The 21440-nt window shown below is 39.1% G+C and overlaps 1 protein-coding gene and 1 pseudogene across 6 annotated transcripts in view; one reads left to right on the plus strand and one right to left on the minus strand.

Moving 5' to 3' along the window:
* SIK3 (SIK family kinase 3) overlaps positions 1-21440 on the minus strand; it is a 245552-nt gene that overhangs the window by 122221 nt on the left and 101891 nt on the right. The window lies entirely within an intron of this gene.
* LOC137230898 (small ribosomal subunit protein eS1 pseudogene) lies at positions 2439-3338 on the plus strand (annotated as a pseudogene).

Genomic DNA, 21440 nt, shown 5'->3' on the forward strand with positions numbered 1-21440 from the left:
CATTTGGCTTTTATTTCTGGACTCCTGAACCTATTCCACTGATCTGTCCTTACATATACTATATACTGTCTTGTCTCCTAGTTCTTGATATTCTAGATGTTGATATTCACCTTACTCTCTTAAGGTTGGTGTTTATTACACAAAACAATGGGTTTTGTAAAGTCTCAAGCACCCAACACAGGACCTAGGACCCAGAACCCAGAACAACTATTTATAATTATTTAGCAACTATTAATTATTAATAGCAACTATTAATGAACCAAACTGAAAAGATTTCTGCTTGTGATTTAGGGGGAACTTTTAAAATTATTTTTAGAAAGGTCAGTTGATAAAGCAAATATTAAAAATCGAGATGAAAATAACCTACCAACTTAGCAAAATAACAACAGAGAAATAGAACTAAGAAAGAACTGGAGTAACAGTTACTAGGCAACCACAACAATTACTAAAGGGGACGACTACTCCAAATTTTTATTCCAGTTAATTCATTCATTAATGTAACTGTGTATGTTAGATCCTAACTACTTCTTTTAAAAAAGAAAGAAAGGACTGAGGTGCTTACAAAATCAAATACATAAAATAAGACAATTTAAAAAAAATCAATAAATTCTTTCCTCCTATTTTCTCAAAGCTATAGTGCCCTTGCGAAAGGGCCAACCACTTCTAGATCAGCAGATATGCAAAGGATTCATTAGCATTAAGTCCATTAGTCTACAGGCAACACACACAGGGAAACTTCTAATATATGAAACAAGGACAAACTGTGTTAGACTCTTCAAAGGATAGATATAGGAAGTTCTGGCCCTCACCTCCCCAAATCTCTGCTTTTTAACCAAAAAAGGATAAAGAAAAGTGAGGGTTTCTTTGTCCTCTGGTTCCTCCAAAGTAGGTCAGGTCTGTGTGTAATTATTGGCTTTAGCATTCCTTCAGAAAAGGAAGAGATGTCAATGCATGGAGATTTTTAAAAACAGCACACTCAGGCTAGGGGTAGAGGCAAAAGAGTGCCTCTGCTGCTTACCAAAAAAATAAACTAAGAACAGTTTTTTGTTTTTAAAAATCGTAAGTCAATTTTAAGACAGGTAGGATAAGAGGCCTAATTTCTCATTCTAAGGCTACAAACCCCTGAACTTCTTGAACATGTGGATAAATCCTCCTTGTTTCATCTTCTTCCTAGTCATGCTCCCTACTTAGCAAGGTTGACATGAAGAAACCGTGAAAAACAAATTCAAGATATATTTACCGGAGGATTTTCTATGTAAGAACACCTACCAAAAGATTAATTAAGAACTAGTATTTTGCATTACCAAATCTTTCCTTAGAAAAAGAATCACTCTGGGGTTCTTTTTAACAGTATGCTCATAGAAATTTTTATTGTGAAATACGTCACATACAAACCACAGTTCCTTATGTGCTTTTCTATTCTAGTCCCTATTTCAAGACAATCACTATCCTAAAATTTATATTATCATTCCTTTGCTTTTCTTTACAGTTTTACCCTATATGTATCACCAAACAACATATTATTTAGAGTTGCCTGTTTTTAAATTTTGTATCAAGAGAATCAGACTGATCATTGTTAACTGCCTTTTTCGATCCTTATAATGTATTTATAATATTCCTCCATGAAGATGCATGCAGTGGTACCTGATTCACAATATTTATGCTAAATAGTCATTCTTTTACAAATATACCATCTTTATTATTGCTTTACAGTTGCTGGACATTTAGGTTGTTTGCATTTTTAGCTATTATGAACAGTATTTTAAATATTCTTATATTTGTCTCCAGGGCCATGAATACAAAAGTTTCACTAGGGTATATATTTAGGAACCAATAAGTAAAGCCAAATTGTTTTCCAAAATGGTCATATTCAACAGTGGGACTGTTCCCACTGTCCCATATCATCACCAACAACTGTTATTTCTCATTTTTCCCAGTCTGGTGAGTGGTGGGGAGCAAACAGTTCCTCGCTGTTTTAATTTGTATTTCCTTGATTACTGAAAAGGTTGAGGATCTTTTCATATGTTCACGGACCATTTATTTCAGCCTCTGTGAAATAAACTTGTTCGCGACTTTCCTATTTTCTTTTTTTTTAATTTGAAAGGTTCTTTTATATTCTAGATGAACTTTGTCAGTACATCTTCTCTCAAGTTGTGGCTTATTTTTTCACTCTCTTTATGGTGTCTTTTTTTAAGTAAATTTTTTTTATTGAACTATAACAGATATGCAGAAACATCTCCAAATTATAAGTGTAACCCACATACGAAAAAGCAACTTGGCCCTTTTGGCTCTATGAGCAGCACCATGGCGGTCGCCAAGAACAGGCGCCCTTCTAGGAGACCTCACTTTTAGTCTAGTGCAAATTACCTAGACTATACGAAGGTGATAATAGCATATTATAAGTGATTTTTTTCCTACTGTGAAAAATAAAAAAGAACAAGCGCCTTACAAAAGGCAGCAAAATGGGAGTCAAGAAGAAAGTGGTTGATCCATTTCTTAAGAAAAATTGGTATGACATAAAAGCACCAGTATGCTCACTATAAGAAATACTGGAAAACCACTAGTTACAAGAACTCAAGGAATGAAAATCACATCTGATGGCTTCAAGGGTAGTATTTTTGAAGTGAGCCTTGCTGATCTGCAGAAGGATGAAGTCGCATTTTGAAAAGTCAAGCTAATTACTGAGGATGTTCAAGGCAAAAACTGCCTGACTAATTTCCATGGAATGGATCTTAGCCATGACAAAATGTGCTCCGTGGTCAAAATGGCAGACCATGATTGAAGCTCATGTTGATGTCAAGACTACCAATGGTTACTTGCTTCATCTATTCTGTGTTGGTTTTACTTAAAAACACAACACTCTGATGCAGAAAACCTCTTAGACTGAGCATCAACAGGTCCACCAAACTTGGAAGATGATGGTAGTAATCATGACCTGAGAGGTGCAGACAAATGACTTGGAAAAGTGGTCAATAAATTGATTCCAGACAGCATTGGAAAAGACAGAAAAGACTTGCCAATCTATTTATCCACTCCATGATGTCTTTGTGAGAAAAGTAAAAATGCTGAAGAAGTCTAAGTTTGAACTGGGACTAAGTTTGAGCTTCATGGTGAAGGTGGTAGTTCTGGAAAAGCCACTGGGGATGAGACAAATGCTAAAGTTGAACGGGCTGGTGGAAATGAGCCACCAATCCAAGAATATGTTTAAGATTCAGAGAAAAAATCCGATTTGTGGGGAAAGAAAGCAATTTTGGGTTCTCAATAATTTTTAAGAGTGTAAGAAGTCCTAATGTCAAAAAGTGTGATAACTGCTAAATCAGACATATGTGGTATCTTATTCTCCGTGCCATTAAACCTCATATGTCCCATCTCTTCTTTCTCTGTACTAAATTTCAGAAATTTTCTTCAGATCTATCTTCCACTTCACTCTTGAATTCTATCCAATCTATACCATCTTTCCATTGTGTTTTGTCATTTTTTTCTTTAAATTTATTTATTTATTTATTTTTGGCTGTGTTGGGTCTTTGTTGCCACACGTGGGCTTCTCTAGTTGCAGCGAGCGGAGGTTGCTCTTTGCTGCAGTGCGCAGGCTTCTCATTGCGATGGCTTCTCTTGTTGCGGAGCACGGGCAATAGGCACGCGGGCTTCAGTAGTTGTGACACGTGGGCTCAGCAGTTGTGGCTCGCAGGCTCTAGAGCGCAGGCTCAGTAGTTGTGGCGCACAGGCTTCGCTGTTCCACGGCATGTGGGATCTTACCGGACCAGGGATCGAACCCGTGTCCCCTGCATTGGCAGGCAGATTCTTAATCACTGCACCACCAGGGAAGCCCCTGTCATTTGTTTTTTATTTCTAGAAGTTCTGCTGAGACTGAGCTCTTCTTTCACACCTTCCTCAACAATTTTGAGTCTCTTCACCATACCGTAATTTTAATCTCCTCTTTTATTTCTTTAAACATCTACAGTCTTTACAAGACTAATGATTACCGCTGATGTTTTAGTTATCTAACACTGTGTAACAAACCTCCCCAGAACTTTGTGCATTCAAACAACAACAATCACTTATTTTGCTCACAAATTTGCAATCTGCCCAGGGCTCAGAAAGGACAGCTTGTTTCTGTTCCATGTGGCATCACCTAGGGCTGCTTGACAGGCAGTTGGAGGATCCAGTTTCCAGAGGCTTCTCACAAGGCATCAACAGGTTAGCACTGGCTGGCAGCTGGCAGCTTAGGCCTCAGTTCATCTCCACATGGGTCTCTCCATGGACTGCATGGGCTTTTTCACAGCATGGTGATGGGTTCCAATAATGAGCATCCCAAGAGAGCAAGGAAGGTGTGCGGCATTTCTATGACTTAGCCTCAGAATTCACATAATATCACTTCCGTGTTGACTGACTTTTGGTCAAAGCAGTCAGAAAGCCCTGGCTAGGTTCAGTGGAATGAGACAGACTCTACTTTTTTTTTTTTTTTTTGCGGTACGCGGGCCTCTCACTGTTGTGGCCTCTCCCTTTGCGGAGCACAGGCTCTGGACGCGCAGGCGCAGCGGCCATGGCTCACAGGCCTAGCCGCTCCGCGGCATGTGGGATCTTCCGGGACGGGGGCACAAACCCGTGTCCCCTGCATCAGCAGGCGGACTCTCAACCACTGCGCCACCAGGGAAGCCCCAGACTCTACTTCTTGATAGCAGAATAGCAAGGTTCTAGAAGGGCACATGGGCTGGGAAATACTGTGGCAGCCATCTTTGGAAAATATAATCTGCTACACCTGACTCACTCATAGTTGCTTGTCTTCTTGTGCAAGCTCACATTTCTTGCAACTTTATCCATAAAAATTTTTGAGGTCTGTCCACAGAGATTTAAATTTGATTCTCCCAGACTCTGGGAATCACAACCAACTAGGACTACTAACAACAAAGTTAGCAGCTGAGAGATTTTCAGGCCTTACAGGTAGTGCAAAATCCTGGCTGCAAATCCATGTGAGGGCAAGCTTCTGTTTAGGCAGTTTCTTGGGAGACTTTTTCCCCTTCTCCATTCAGACCCAAGGCATTAATATGCAAGTCTCTGTATGCAGGGAACTTTTTCTCCTACTCATCCACTGAGAAGTCACCTTTCCGGGATCCCAGTTTTATATAGGGCAGTTTCTAATATGACCTCCCACTCTGCTTGGACACTATTTTCTTCTCTTGTCCCTCCTCCCTTTGGCTCTAAAGCCATAGGAAACCCTCAGCACAACCACCACCATCAGTACTTACTCTACATTGTGGAATCATGCTTTCTAGTCCTTTCAAGGCCTTCAGTTGTTTTTCTCACATGGGCTTCAGTATTTTACATATATTTTTCCTTTCCCCAGCTTCATTTTAAAATGTTCTGACCAGAAGGGAATTCTCTGCACATCTAATCTACCATATTACTGTCAAAGAAATTACTCACCATTCATTTTAAGCTATTTCACTTACTAAAAAAAGATAAATAATGTCAGGAATACATCTATGTTTTTAAAAGGCAGCCATGTAAAATATCATATTTACTTGGATGGAAATGCTTTGGAAAATGTCCTTAATTAATACACTTCCCACAAAGCAAATCAGAGGGAACTTAAACTTATTAGAAACAGTAACTTTTGCCCCAGATTCTTCACACCTCTTAAACTCTATTGGGCTCTATGCCCTTGTATGTATTTTTTTTTAATTTATTTATTTTATTTGTTTATTTTTGGCTGTGTTAGGTCTTCCTTGCTGCGTGGTCTTTCTCTAGTTGCAGTGAGCAGGGGCTACTCTTCCTTGAGGCGCGTGGGCTTCTCACTGCAGTGACTTCTCTTGTTGCGGAGCACAGGCTCCAGGAGCGCAGGCTTCAGTAGTTGTGGTAGTTGGGCTCAGTAGTTGTGGCTTGCAGGCTCTAGAGCACAGGCTCAATAGTTGTGGCGCATGGGCTTAGTTGCTCCGCAGCATGTGGGATCTTCCCAGATCAGGGCTCGAACCCGTGTCCCCTGCATTGGCAGGCAGATTCTTAACCACTGAGCCACCAGGGAAGCCCCCTTGTACGTATTTTAAACATGGTTTAGAACTGCACCACAACCCAAGGTAAAGGAAACTGTACCGATTTAAAGGAAAAAACAACAAACTATTTCTAGAGCCAATGTCTTAAGGTTAAAATTAAAAAAATAAAAAGATGAGGTCAATGTCATATAGGAAGAGGTAAATTCAAGTTCTCTTTGGCAAAATGAAAATGAATTAACTGGATTTAATATTCATATGCATTTTTTGAAACATATTCTTAAGACTAAAGAAACAGCAGTTCATGAAAAAAAAGGAGCTATAAGCCACTGGAATAAAGCCTTTGCGCGTCAGATCTCCCCACCATGCTGAAAGCAATGGCTACAAATTACCATACTCCCCAAAAGATGACAGCCAAACTCTTCTATCCCAGAGGAAAAATGGCTATTGCAGCCGTTAGTCAGCACTGCAGGAGGCTTAAGACTAAGTCACTGAACAGACCATTTATTGTTCTTCATCTTGTACAATATGACCTTTCCAGCTCAGCCTGCTAAACATCACAGTGGTCCATGAGGAGAAAATCCACATGGAAGCAAATTCCAAAATGCAATTTACCCTATAGGCAGCTTGCTTTTCCAGATTCTTCATCCCACTTTGCTCTACTCCCCTCTGGGTCATAACAGAACTTGGCAAATGTTAGAATTTGCTATGTATAAACTCTGGAGCCCAGATTAGAAAACTCAGCAAAGTATGCATTTGGTACTGGCAAAAATGGTCGCTTTGTGCACTGATTCAGATTTGCTAACTTAGGATATCTACGGTTTCAAAAATGTGTCTGCAACTGTTGAAATAAAAAAAATCGGAGAAAAGGCACGTGTCACACACATCCCAACATAGGCTTACGAGTCTTCTGAGATCATCCTCTCCGTACCAACAAAATACCAAGGCCATTACACAATCTGTGGTTTCTTCTCATAATTGAAGAAATTAATAGCTTTGGATGCAAAACTGAGATAGCTTTACTCTGAGATATTCTCCCAGCCTTGGAGCTCTGTGTATAGAATCCCAAAGTACCAGTCACCAGACTCCCAAGTAGAGGTCTACAAAAGGTTCTTTTCATTCACTAGCAATCTTTCTTCATAGAAAACTTCAAAAACGTCTTTTGGAAGAGTTTTCCACTTATAAAAAGAGTCTGCAACAAAGCCCTATTGTATAGTAGTTTGTGTTTACCAAGCTGATAAAATCCATCTATACTGTAATTTCATGTCATACTTTATTGATAGCTCTTTTCCTTATATTAAAATCAAAGAGTTAGCATCCTAACAAGGTAGAGAGTACACAGGATACATTTAGCACATGACGTATGACCAAGTTTAAAAGGGTTGAACCTGGAAAAGGTAAGTGCTCAGTTTGAATTGTAAGTAATCTGACATACTGACTTGGGGAGCAAAGCTACATTCTATAGTTTTAGGCAATGTAAATCTAAAGCATAACACAGCAATGAGTTTTTCCATCTGAGTAATAAGGGTATTCATATAAACTAATTACAGCCTAGAAATTAACTAACTGATCAAACCAGATGAGTTTACCCTTGGTAAATTAATAAGAGCTTGCTTGTCCATCTGGACATTAAAATGCTAGTCAGCAGAGGTTTTGTTATAACTTAATCTTTTCTGATTTGCTTTACATCAGAATTTTTTTGGCCTCCATTTGTTCACCTACAACTCTGTAAGTTCCTTTATACACATCCAATAAAAGCAAAACGAGTACTTAAGCTTGTACATATGCTTCTAAGGGGCTATCTTTTTAATAAATTTTGCATTTATTTAGAGCAATAATGTACATGCATAAAGATATTATTGTTTAAAAAACGTATACTTTGTAATGCAGTCCCTTAACACACCCAAAAAAATCAGTGCAACTAATGCCTATTCAATGAATAGTATAACTACAAATAAAAAGGTCCTCATTTACTCCTGCACAGAAACTGAAGGACCTACTAGCATTAACCTCAATTCAGTATTTTAGACACACAGGCTTTACGGAGAAAATGAGTTTATAATTTCAGATACCTCTAACTGTCAAGTCACATAACCAGGTCTGGGTTTCTACAGGGCTGTGGTAGCTCACTTCAGTTAGTGAAGCAACCCATCAAGGGCATCAATCAGTCTGGTTGGGGGGAAAAAGCATCAATATATTTATTATATTTTGGATATATACATTTTTTTCAGTCCACTCTTCCACCTTTTTCTGAAGAACAATTTTTTTGTTACACTCTAAACTTCTGGCTTTTGATATCAAGTAGAGAACCCCAATGTCATTAACGGTGCAGAAAGAAGAGCCTGGGCTTGAGGCAAGAGAATGAAATTGGAATCCCAACCCTACCACTTAGCTTCACATCTGTAGAACAACTACTTTAATAACGTTGCTATAAAGGTTAAAAGATATATCACCTAGAACTGGTGATACAGCTGGCATAGAACAGATAACTAATAAATATTGGCTGTTCTTATTGTTGTTATTAGTACCAACACTATTATTATTATTATTCCTGATGGGTCCCTACCCTGTTTCCTAGCAATTCCAAACTTGTCACTTTCTTCAAGCCCTCTAGTCAAGCTCAAATCCCTAACTTTCAACAAATGACCCACTCTTGTGCTTGACAGAGAAAACAGACATGAAGAATTTCCTCAATTTCATGTCTCTAGATATCTTCATGCACCCAAATTTGCCTTTTCTTTTTCATTCTAGAAGAAGCAGGTCTTTCCTCCAACCTCAGGCAAGTAATAAGTGCCCAGTAACTGTTAGTCACTATCATCCTCTTCCTCTTCCTCAACAAAAGGAACAGGAATTTCCAAACTCCACGTTACTGAAGACTGGCTGTTGCTCCAATTTCAGGCTTGGCAACTACCAGCACTCATGTGATTATGGAGAATGGCTACTGGTTTTACAGTAATCCATTACTCTCTTCTTCATCCTCAAAATCCATTTAGCTGACATAAAGGAGGTCAAGTTCTCATAAAATAACTAATGGTTCAAACTCATAGAAACAGAAAGTGGAATGGTGGTTGCCAGGGGCTGGGGGAAAGGGGAAATGGGGTATTTTTTAATGGGCATAGAGTTTCGGTTTTGCAAGATGAAAAAAGTTTTGGAGTTTGGTTGCACAACAATGTGAATGTACTTAACACTACTTAACTGTATACTGAAAAACAGGTAAAATGACAAGTTTTATGTTAGTGTTAATTTTACCACAATTTAAATACATACATATTGGTACTAGCTCAAGGCCACCCCAATATGACCTCTGCCAACCTTTGCCCTGAATTCATTTTCTGGACCCCTACTCAAATTAGGGTGAAAGTTCATTTAGCCATTTCAGTTTGTTCAAGCAAATTCCTGACCAACATCTAGATAACTTATATAACCTATGTTTTTATAAAAGATAAAAAAGATGCCATGTTGTTGAGGGATACTTGGGGGTTAGGACTGAATTCTCAGAGATAACAAGTACAGCATCTGCTTCCCTCCACCCAGCAGAAATAAATATTAAAATAATTCTCCAAGAATACTACTCACACTCCCAGTGGAATCTTCTGACATTGGCACATAGGATACTTGGGACAGAGGTATGGAAGTGAATAAACACGTGGTAGAAAGCTCTCTTAACATAACCTGCTCCAGTGAAACTCACCAAATGAAACCCATGTTGTAGGAAAAAATTTGACTTGAGATGCAAATATTTATAAAAACTGTGACTTAAAGACCGTCTATTTTTAGGAGAGAAAATATGCAGTAAATCTAACACAGCAACAAACTAAAATGCAGGGTGAAAAGATAATAGTAAACCATTTCAACCAGAATAAGAAACTGTACTTTTGAGAGTTGTTTTTTTTTTTTTGTGGTACGCAGGCCTCTCACTGTTGCGGCCTCTCCCATTGCAGAGCACAGGCTCCGGACGCGCAGGCTCAGCGGCCATGGCTCACGGGTCCAGCCACTCCGCGGCATGTGGGATCTTCCCGGACCGGGGCACGAACCCGTGTCCCCTGCATCGGCAGGCGGACTCTTAACCACTGCGCCACCAGGGAGGCCCGAGAGTTATTTTTAAAATGTTAAGTATTCACTCTTTACCTCAAGATGTTCAAGAATCATTATACAGAGAACTGAGTGTGTTAAACACATGCAAACACATATGAACAAAAGCTAGGTTTGGCTGTAGTCACAGAACTTACCTGTAGTTGGGTGGTACAACTCCCACTCACCTCTTGAAGTATGTAAAGGACATTACCTCAACACAAAGGACATTACCTCAACACAGAACCATGTAATGTTAACACTAGAAATATCTTATTCTAACCCAAGCCCTTTGTTTCATAGATGATGAAACTGAAGCACTGAAGGGATAAGTAAAACCTATGTACAAAATAAATTATGAGATCCCAGCATATAAAAATTCAGTAACTTTCTAATATACCAACATTAATTTATAAGAAGATGTGATGATGATAATTTTTAAAAGAACACATTCACAATAGCCACAAACTATCTCAAGCCTTGGAAAAAGCATTACAAAAATGTGTGAGAATTTTATGGAGAAAGCTAGAAAACGTTAGTAAAGGACCTAAAAGAGGACACATGCCGTGTCCATAGACAGAAATGCCTAACGTTGAAAAGACCTCAATTCTCCCTCTTGCCCCTATATAAGCCACACTCTAGTCTCTCTTCCAAATAAAACTACAATAAACAAAAGAATATTCTTCTACGTTGTGGGCGATAATGGCAAAGGGACGCAGGGGTAAAAAATATAAGGATAAACCAGGAAAATAAGTCATCTTACCCAAGCAGTTTAAACTTGAAATGCAGGTTTCTAGCCTATAACGCCTAGCCAGCAGGACTCTTCCTTCTACATTCATTATTTCTGCGAGTTCAAATGTCCCTCAGATGATCTGTGTTTTCATGCAATTCTCTATATTTGCTTTAAAAATCAGTAAAGGCTTTTAAAATGTAAAGTGAACTTTGGAAACAATGTGGGCAGACCGGAAACTAATTTAACATTGTAACTTCATAGCCCACCTTACACTTCTTTAAAGTCTGTACAAACTTGCACTTCAGTATTCTGCCACTGTGCTTCCTGAAAACAACACCGATAGAAACTATCTTTCTAAGTCCCTACAGATCAAGAAGACAAGGTCAGCCTCCCACCCCACCCACAACGCCACACACACCTCCAGGACCAAAAAGATACAGCACCATAAAATCCTAATAAAAGTTCTGCATTAAAACTAAAGGCAACCCAAGTTATTTTCAGTGAGTAGTCTAAGATAAAGAAGGGGGGCTTCCCTGGTGGCGCAGTGGTTAAGAATCCTCCTGCCAATGCAGGGGACACGGGTTCGAGCCCTGGCCCGGGAAGATACCACATGCCGTGGAGCAACTAAGCTGGTGCGCCACAACTACTGAGCCTGTGCTCTAGAGCCCGTGAGCCACAACAACTGAGCCCGCGTGCCACAACTACTGAAGCCTGCGCACCTAGAGCCCACGCTCCGCAACAACAGAAGCCACCACAATGAGAAGCCCACGCACAGCAACGAAGAGTAGCCCCCGCTCGCCACAACCAGAGAAAAGCCCACGCGCAGCAACGAAGACCCAACGCAGCCAAAAATATAAATAAATAAAAGGGATTGAGTAAATTAAAATGAAAAATTAGACCTGACCCTGTGGAATTAACTTCCTATTACTGTGGATTTCCAAATTAAAATCCCATGTGTAGATTTTGACACGTGAAGTAGAACGAGGCGGGACAATTAACAACTAAATCTTTAACCTAAGCAAGATAGTTTCTGACAGTTTAACTCAAAAAGGTAACTAAAAATACACACAGGGCCTAAGTTAAACCTTACTGCAAACTGGGAAATAAGCAATTGAAACTTCTGTTCTAATAACTTCCGAGTCTCTTTAATATTTTATTACATCAGATCCAAAGCTGCCAAAGTTTAAATATCAGTCTGGAGACAGGGGCAAAAGATTCTTTTTCCCCTCTCCCCCAGAAAAAAATAAATTGGAAACCGTAGATATTCTGTGAGAAGGCAGTAAGACAGTCTGTGTTTTAACGGTGCAGTCATGTAAAGTCTATGGCCAGACATACCGACTATGCGAGCTGCCTGGCAAGCAGTACAACATGGGGTTTACTAATACCAATCACTGTAGGGCTCTTGACTAGCCAAGTACCAGCAAATGTGCACTAAGTCTACAATTCAGAGGTGAGAACTTTCCTGAATACAAAGCTACTATAGAGGCCAAGTGTCTAGACTTGAGGAGGAGGAAACCTGTCAACATCAGAGAGCTTCCCCAGATTAAAGAATGAACATTTTCCCCCTTTGAGAGAGAACGGGAGAAAATGTTATGAATGAGCCCCAACAGTCAGAACGCTAACCAAAGTTGGGTATATCCTGTATACATTAATGAATAAAGCAACAAGTCTAAACTTACGGGCCTGCAGAATACAGATTTGAATATCTTAGTATAACAGTACAGATTATTTTATTAAAATAAATGTTTAAAAGTACATTTAAAAGACATTATTTCTCCAGTTTCTTCAAGAATATAGGACAGGGGCTTCCCTGGTGGCGCAGTGGTTGGGAACCCGCCTGCCAATGCAGGGGACACGGGTTCGAGCCCTGGTCCAGGAGGATCCCACATGCCGCGGAGCAACTGGGCCCGTGCGCCACAACTGCTGAGCCTGCACTCGAGAACCCACGTGCCACAACTGCTGAAGCCCTCGTGCCATGGCTGCTGAGGCCCGCGTGCCTAGAGCCCGTGCTCTGCAACAGGAGAGGCCACCGTGGTGAGAAGCCCGTGCACAATGAAGAGTAGCCCCCGCTCACCGCAACCAGAGAAAGCCTGCACGCAGCAACGAAGACCCAACGCAGCCATAAATAAATAAATAAATTTTTAAAAGAATATAGGACAAAAGACCAGTGAACTATATCCCTAGAGTTAAACAGGAATAACCTCTTTGACAGGCTCTCAATTCTTAAACCTTAGTTTTCCTTAAGGCTCGCTCTCTCTGCTTAGGCTGCTACTCAGTCACTCCTCCCAGTCTCAGATATCTCCAATCAGACCATAATAGCTTCCATGTCTGTAACTCCAGGCTTCATATTTCCAACCATCACCCCCTGGATATCACCCTCATCTTCTCCATTATACTGGAAAGTCAGCCCATCCATAATTAAACTGATCACATTTTCTCTTCCACTGCCAAATCTTCTCTTCTACTCTGAATTCCCTTGTCACCTAAAAGAATTGTTTGGATAAAGCAATAATTAATCTACTTCCTAATTAATCTACTTACCAAAGGTCTCCTGCTTCACTTCCCCAAACCATTAATCCCTCACATTCCAAAAATGTTCTTCTATCATGAAAGCAGTATCACAAAATAATAATCGCTACATAGGTAAGTTTTCTGTGTGAAGTACTGGGCTTTATGTATATTACCTCATTCAATCTAATCCTCAAAACAGTGCTCTGAGGTAGGCATTACTGTGCTTGTTTTACCAATGAATTAAACCGAGACTGAGGCTTATCCAAAGTCAGAGAAACAGCTAATAAGTGGGAGACTAGGAGTTTAATATCAGATACTAACTCAATCACTATATAAAACTACCTCAGTACAGATTTTTTTTTTAATTGAAGGAAGGGGGAAACCAGGCATAATTTGATCATCCTAATAATTAAGTTACTAATTCATCATTTATCATACAGTTTCTGTCATGAAGTACACATTATTTTATATTATTAGAGATACTCTCAAAACACGAATCTGATCTAAAAGACTGAACCAAAAATATATTTTGGTGATTGCCTATTGCTTAAACAATGAAGTCAAATTGTATTTCACAATCTGCCTCCAACCTACCTTTCAATTATATCTTCCAATACTCCAGCTACTGCCCCTTTCCCCACTCCCCACACTTTTTGGCACTAACTAACGTACACAACTAGTAATTCTCATTCACTCTCCTAAGGCCAGGTCTGTGGGCAATGTTTTTAATGTAGCCTACCCTGACTTCTTCAAGCAAAATTAATTCCTCCCTCTTCTTGCTTCTACAGCAGATTTTTCATTCCTTTTTTTTAAAACACAGCTTTATTATTTTTTAATAGATTCACTTTTATTTGAATACATTGTTTTGTGTGCATTTTTTTTTTTTTTGGCTGCACTGGGTCTTCATTGCTGTGCACGGGCTTTCTCTAGTTGTGGCGAGCGGGGGCTACTATTTGCTGTGGTGCACGGGCTTCTCACTGCAGGGCTTCTCTTGTTGCAGAGCATGGGCTCTAGGAGCACGGGCTTCAGTAGTTGCAGCATGCCGGCTCAGGAGTTGCGCCACGTGGGCCCTAGAGTGTGTGGGCTCTAGGGCGCACAGACTTCAGTAGTTGTGGCATGCAGGTTCAGCAGTTGTGGCTTGTGGGCTCTAGAGCGCAGGCTCAGTAGCTGTGGCGCACGGGCTTAGTTGTTCTGCAGCATGTGGGATCTTCCGGACCAGGGATTGAACCCGTGTCCCCTGCAGTGGCAGGCAGATTCTTAACCACTGCGCCACCAGGGAAGTCCCCAGGTTTTTCATTCTTAACTTATACCACACACATCTATGTACATATACATATACATTCATACACATATATCATCAAGTTATTACACACACCGAGAAAGGGAGTCATCTTATCTTTTCATATATTTAGACACACATACAGAAACCTCATATATTTTGCACCTATAGGGAAAGGCACTTGTGTAGTAATTCTTACTATTTCTGTTCCTATCTCTTCCTTTCTTATCTACTTCTTACCTACATACACTCCATATGCTCTCCAGCATATTTTTAAATTACATTGAGGCCAAAGGAAAATATTTCCAAAGGTAAAAGTAAATGACATGGCAACTAGCACTACAGTCAGGATCAAACATGTAGCACCTAATATATATTAACTGTACAAATTGTTTTGTTTGTATTTAAAGAAGTAGGGCTTTTCACTGTGCTTTAGGTAGCAGAAATGGCCACCACTGTCCGGGATAGGGAGGTAACAGCATGAGGAGTTGGGATTCAAAACGTTATCACTAAAGGACCAAATACGAACAACAGATTTTTAGATCTTTACTTCCTTTCCCCTCCCCACAGTAATAGAAATGCTTTTTCATAGACACAATTAAAAAAAAAAAATTAGAGTAACCCTATAGTAACCACACTATTTCCAGATTATTTTGCCCTCTACAATACCTTGCATTATTAACATATTTTAATTATAAAATGTCTGGATTAACTGGAAAACATTTTTTTATTACTGTTTAACAACAACAAAAAGACACTATAGGCAACAGAATAAACGTAACCTTTTATGGCAGACATAAAAAGACACCCAAAAAGACAAGGTTACTTAGCTTCTGTAAGTGATTTCTTTTCTCCCTCTATCCTTCTAATATATTCTGAGAAACATACAGGAATGGAAATTTAAGAAAACATGCATATTCTTCCAGTGCAGACCTAAAGCAACAAGGGAAAAAAACCCTCAAGTAATGGAGGGGAATGGGGAGAGGAACAGGGGCTGTAAGATGTCAGCAGGGTGATAGGGGAGGCCAGGTTGCCAAAGAAACCAAACAGTAAAGAATAAGAGAAAAAAAATCGTTAGTTGGAAAACCTCTGAATGCTTTTACAGGAGCTCAATCCCTTGTCCTAAAAAGATGTGCTGCAAAGAGACCAATTGTCACGAATGACAAAGGGGACCTGGAGCAAGAACACCAACTGCCAAGCAACGCCCTCTTCTAAATTACACAGTACATGTCCATCAATTAGAACGACCGCAAATGAATTCGGAATCCATGATGAATCTTCTGACTGCAGAAATCCAAACTTTGTGTGTGTCTGTGTTATTTTTTTAAAAAGAGCTTCTGTCAGCTTACATTTAAGTAAGTATAATGGTATATTTAAACAGACATAAATACAAAAACTATTACTGTTTATATAAGCTGACCCAGGTAAAGAAACTCAGCGAGCCAGAAACACTTGTGAAATTTGCTAGCCTCCCTTCTTCCTTAAAGTCCAGTCTAAAGTTGTTTTGATTTACCACAGTTTAGAAAGAAAAAAGTGAAATTACGAAGTATTATTTATAAGCAGCCAGTAATTACTGGTTTTGAAAAGAGTTTGAAATGAGCGAACCTACTTGAAATCCCCAAGGCAAACCTTTGTTCTAAGGCCACTAAATCGTTTTGTAGTTAAGGAGATAGGGAATTAATAAGGGGAAAAAATTACACAGAAGAAAAGAATGTTAATTTTATTTTCTCTGGAAAACATAATATTTTAGAGCATGGTGGTTAAGACCATGGTTTCTGAAGCTCTACTCCTTATTAGTTTTGGGACCTAAAGAAAGTTTCTTGCCCTTGCTGTGCTTCAGTTTCCTCACTGGTTAAGGTAAAGAGAGTAATAATATCTAACTCACAGGGTCGCTGTCAGGTTTAAATGAAATAATGATTAAAGCACTTAGGGCAAACAGTGCTCGGTAAGGATTCAATAAATGATCACAAAATCCCTTTGAGATTATCTAATTAATTTCCTCATCTTGACCATGGTTATATATACTGCAAACTATCCCCTATAGTATCACTGTCAGACTAAAGTTCCTAAAATCATCCTTTCACAGTGCATGAGGAGCCATGTTTACTCACAAACTCAAAACTATGGGTCTGGCTTTCAATATCCTCTGAAACCTGTCCCCACACAATCTCTCCAGTTACTGCCCCCAAACAATCAGTTTTCGTCCTACTACTCTTCACTCAACTTCACATAAAACATACTTTTTCATTTCTGCCTTTGCAGCAACTACAGTCTTCTTAAAAGGTCCACTTGCCAGGTACCTCTTACCCCTACTTTCTACCTGCGCAAATATTAACTACCCTTCCAGGACACAGTTCAGGTTCTTTGAGAAGACTCCAGTACTTTGATCTCCTAGTGATCATTCCTAATCCTCTCAACAACCTAGCTCCTGAGGATAAACTGTGACTGTTCTCTACTTGTACCTGGTTCATTCTAACTATACAAGACAACAATCTCCTTGAGGGCAGGGACTATATTTTCCCTTAAACATCATCCAGAGGTCCAGCAAAGCTATGCACCTTGATAATAAGGCTTTTCACTCACTTGTTTTCACAGTTGAAAACAAGGGAAAAAATTTTATTCAATAAACACAATAAACAGTAAGCCTCCTAAATCCATATTATAGCTTAACGCTAAGAAATTAGAAAATATTCTCATAAATATAGCTGTAATTTTACGACCAGAAAAATATCAGTTACATATAAACTTGCCCAAACCCAGTGGCATGAGAAAGAGGCAGATTCAACAGGATGAAAATATGGTATTTGTCTCTCTTTATTTTTTTTTTAGTATTTATTTGGCTGCGCCAGCTCTTAGTTGCAGTATGTGGGATCTAGTTCCCTGCCCAGAGATCAAAGCTGGGCCCCCTGCTTTGGGAGTGTGGAGTCTTAACCACTGGACCACCAGGGAAGTCCCGGTACTTCTCTATTTTTGATGTAAAAAGAATAAGCAGCAGCGTTTCACTATTCTTAAGTTGCTAATGGAAGCATGCAGGCTTAAAAAAATCGGCATGTTCCCTGATCAGTATCACATTCATCCACAGCAATATCATGGATGACCTTTTCACTTTAATCCATTATCAGAACAAAATCACAGATCTACCCTAATGCAAGCAATTTTACATCTCTCTGAAGTTCAACAACTTGAGGGAACAAGATTCAGAGGAACCACTGGCCATTATTACTGGATTACCTCTCTTGAAATTTCCTCAGTGCCAGTCTTCATTTTGCCATGCACTTGACTCCCTGGCATCTAGTCTGGAAGTAGGCTTAAATACATACACACAAGGAGGTGTGCTGAGCAAAACACTGGTTATATACTCAGCCAGTTCATCTGGATCAAACAGGGCAGGCAGTCTGATAGATAGGCAAACCAGATGTGGGCTGAGGAGACCCGAAACAGCAGACTTTCTCATATGTACATCAATCATTCATTCAACAAACACGCAAGGCACTAAGTGCATATCTACTTCTATGTACTATATACTATATGCAAGGCACTTTGCTCAGTATTGTGGGGTTAAGAGTACTTAAATCACTGACTCATTCTATACTGGCTCACATTTTATTTATTTGTTTATTTATTTTTAATAAATTTATTTATTTTATTTACTTTTGGCTGCATTGGGTCTTCATTGACGTGCATGGGCTTTCTCTGGCTGTGGTGAGCAGGGGCTACTCTTGGTTGCGAAGCGCAGGCTTCTCATTGCGGTGGCTTCTCTTATTGCGGAGCACGGGCTCTAGGCATCGAGGCTTCAGTAGTTGTGGCTCGTGGGCTCTAGAGCACAGGCTCAGTAGTTGTGGCGCACAGGCTTAGTTGCTCCGCGGCATGTGGAATCTTCCCGGCCCAGGGTTTGAACCCACGTCCCCTGCATTGGCAGGCGGATTCTTAACCACTGCGCCACCAGGGAAGCCCATGACTCACATTTTTAATAAAAGGCATATGACATATACTACCAAAAAGGCAAATATGTCATTTATTTATATTTCACTTTGATTCAGAAAATGTTTTAAGATAGCTCATAAAAAGTCACACTGGATAAAATATAAAATGATGAAGGGAAAAAAGGAGAGAAAATGAGATTAGAAAGACAAGATAAAGAAAAAGTAAGAGGTTTATTTACTAAAATGAGAACATTAAGATCTTTAACATTTTTCCAGAATCGGACAAATGTACAACATAAAGAAAACAGACAGAATACTATGAATTTGAAGGAGTAACAGATCTCATCCAACCAGGGTGGTTAGGGAAGACTGGGACCCAAAAGAGCACACAGTGCCACTGTTGACTAAGAATGTGAATTCCTTTTTTTTTTTTTTTTTTTTTTTTTTCGTTGCGGAGCACAGGCTCTGGACGCGCAGGCTCAGCGGCCATGGTTCACAGGCCCAGCTGCTCCGCGGCATGTGGGATCTTCCCAGACCGGGGCACAAACCTGTGTCCCCTGCATCGGCAGGCGGACTCTCAACCACTGCGCCACCAGGGAAGCCCGAATGCCTTTTTTTAAATAACAAAGCAAAACTGTATTCTGTTGCTCTAAAAACATGTGTATATGAGATGCTTTTCTAGACAACTCCCAAACAGAATTGATCATCTCCTTATCAGTGCCCTTTAGTACTTTATGTAACTTTATTCCTTCCTCCCAGGTTTTTCACTATCTTTGTAACATCAATGCCCAGACCAATGTATTATACGAAGCGCATAGTAGGTGCTTAATGAATGTCTGTCAAATCAATTTAACAAGCCAATTATTTCCATGGTTCCACTAACCTCTGCGGTCAATCCAAAGTTTTTTTGCCCCTTCTACAGTTTTAGACATGCCCAGGAGACACAGAATAGATTGGGACAGTGGTACCTCATTAATGTTCAGTAGTAGTATCCTAGGAGGGTACTATATATAATAATCCAAAGATGAGCCCAGGGGCTCAAGGGAAGGAAAGTAAGGAAAAGACTGACAACTGTTGTTTGAAACATATCTGGAATTCTTCTTCCTTTTACCTAGGATGAATTTTGGATGTAAAGAGAAACGAATGTTTAAAATCTCAGTTTCACCGTAATGAGAGTCAGGGACTTTCACAATGATCTCATAGATAAAGAAACAAAATGGCAAGACAAATGTATGACTTTCATCATTTCCTCAACAAACTGGAGCCTCAGAAAAGCCCCAGCCTGGCACACAGAGGTCTCATCTAATCTAGGGTTTTGCTCTTGCACAACTCCAAGATCACTGAAATTTTTCAGAAATAGTCATAGAATCATAAATCTGTATGTGTGCAGTTACATGAACTTTTTACTTCATAAATACAGTAAAACGATAATTATTAGCCATATAAAAATAGAAATTTAGCCATAATCCCAAAGTAATCCAAAAAGCTGCTTTTAATGAAACTAAAAGTGGACAGTTAGGGAACTAATTTTATTAACTGATCCATTTTGAATAAATCAAAGAGAATATTGACAACTATAAAGATACTACCTTCAAGAACAAAGGGATATGAAATCAAGGAACATTTCAAATCATATTCCAGATTTACACAACTAATCATAATTCTTAGCTTTTACTTCAAAAGATTTATGAAAAAAATGTATTTGCACAAACATAAGGGAACCAAACTTGCCTAGAGTTTGACCATAGAGTTAAAATATGTTAGAACAGTCCTGGAATCATAGGTTCAAATACAAAGTTTAAAGCATTTTGATGTTTTTTTATTGGTAGATACAGCTGACTTTTATATCCATCACTTCTTTACATGAAGTTGCCATAACAGGCCAAGTGTTTGATAATTAAGCCATGGATAGATGTTTGTGTTCCAATTACACTTCCAAACCGTAAATGTCCTGCAACTTTTCTGAAACTGCAACTTCAATTCCTCTAAAATTCTTAAAAATCTGTGATTCTTCTAAGCTCCGGGTAGATCGGCAATGGCAAATTAATTACAATCCTAATTGCTATCTAGTCAATCCAGATGAACACTTGTTTTTATATCAATTTGAAGTTCAACATATTTGTAGGTCTTAGCAGATCGGTAAGAGTATAATCTTGTGAGACACAGGAGGCAGCTGGATCTCTAAGAAGGCCTTTAATTGAAAAATATTCTTGATCTGAGGAAGCAATTCAGGAAAATGCTTCAATTTTCCACGATCCAGCGATCTGGCTTTAAATACAAATCATCTTTCCATATGTTGCTTTAATTTAGTATCTTCCCAAAAGAATCCCATAAACTGGTCATGGCTAAAGGTACAAAAATGAGGTGACTTAACAATCATTTTCATCATCATCACATCACATGCCATTAGCCTATTTGCTAATAAATTCACAACATAAACTCTTCTGACAATTCATTGAACGCTGAGCACCAAACCACCTTTCTATGTTTGTTTTTTAAAATACTGATATTTTTTATTACAAAGCAATACATGTCTATTCTGGAAATTTTAGAAAATACATATCAAAAAAGAAGAAAAAAATCACTAACGTTACCACTTACAGAATGCAACCACTGACATTTTAGTGAACAGTAGTCTGTCACCTAGCTCAATGTTTTCCACCTCAAGCTCAGCTCCATCATCTCTCCAACTTCTTCCAGGTCCACCTGGATTACCTAACTCAACACCTCACCCTAAATTCCTTGAGTATGTCTGTAGTTTTTTCCTATATGTATACCTACCAACACAGAAGTGAAACTATACTATACATACTTACCCTATGAAATATGCTTTTCCCACTTAAGAACACATATTGTTTATCTTTCAATGTCTTTAGTTTTCTACAACGTTATGAAAATGTGTCATAATTTAAAATTGCTCTTCCAGGATTAGACTT

The sequence above is a fragment of the Pseudorca crassidens genome, chromosome 9 (assembly GCF_039906515.1).
Source record: "Pseudorca crassidens isolate mPseCra1 chromosome 9, mPseCra1.hap1, whole genome shotgun sequence".
Classification (NCBI taxonomy): Eukaryota; Metazoa; Chordata; class Mammalia; order Artiodactyla; family Delphinidae; genus Pseudorca; species Pseudorca crassidens.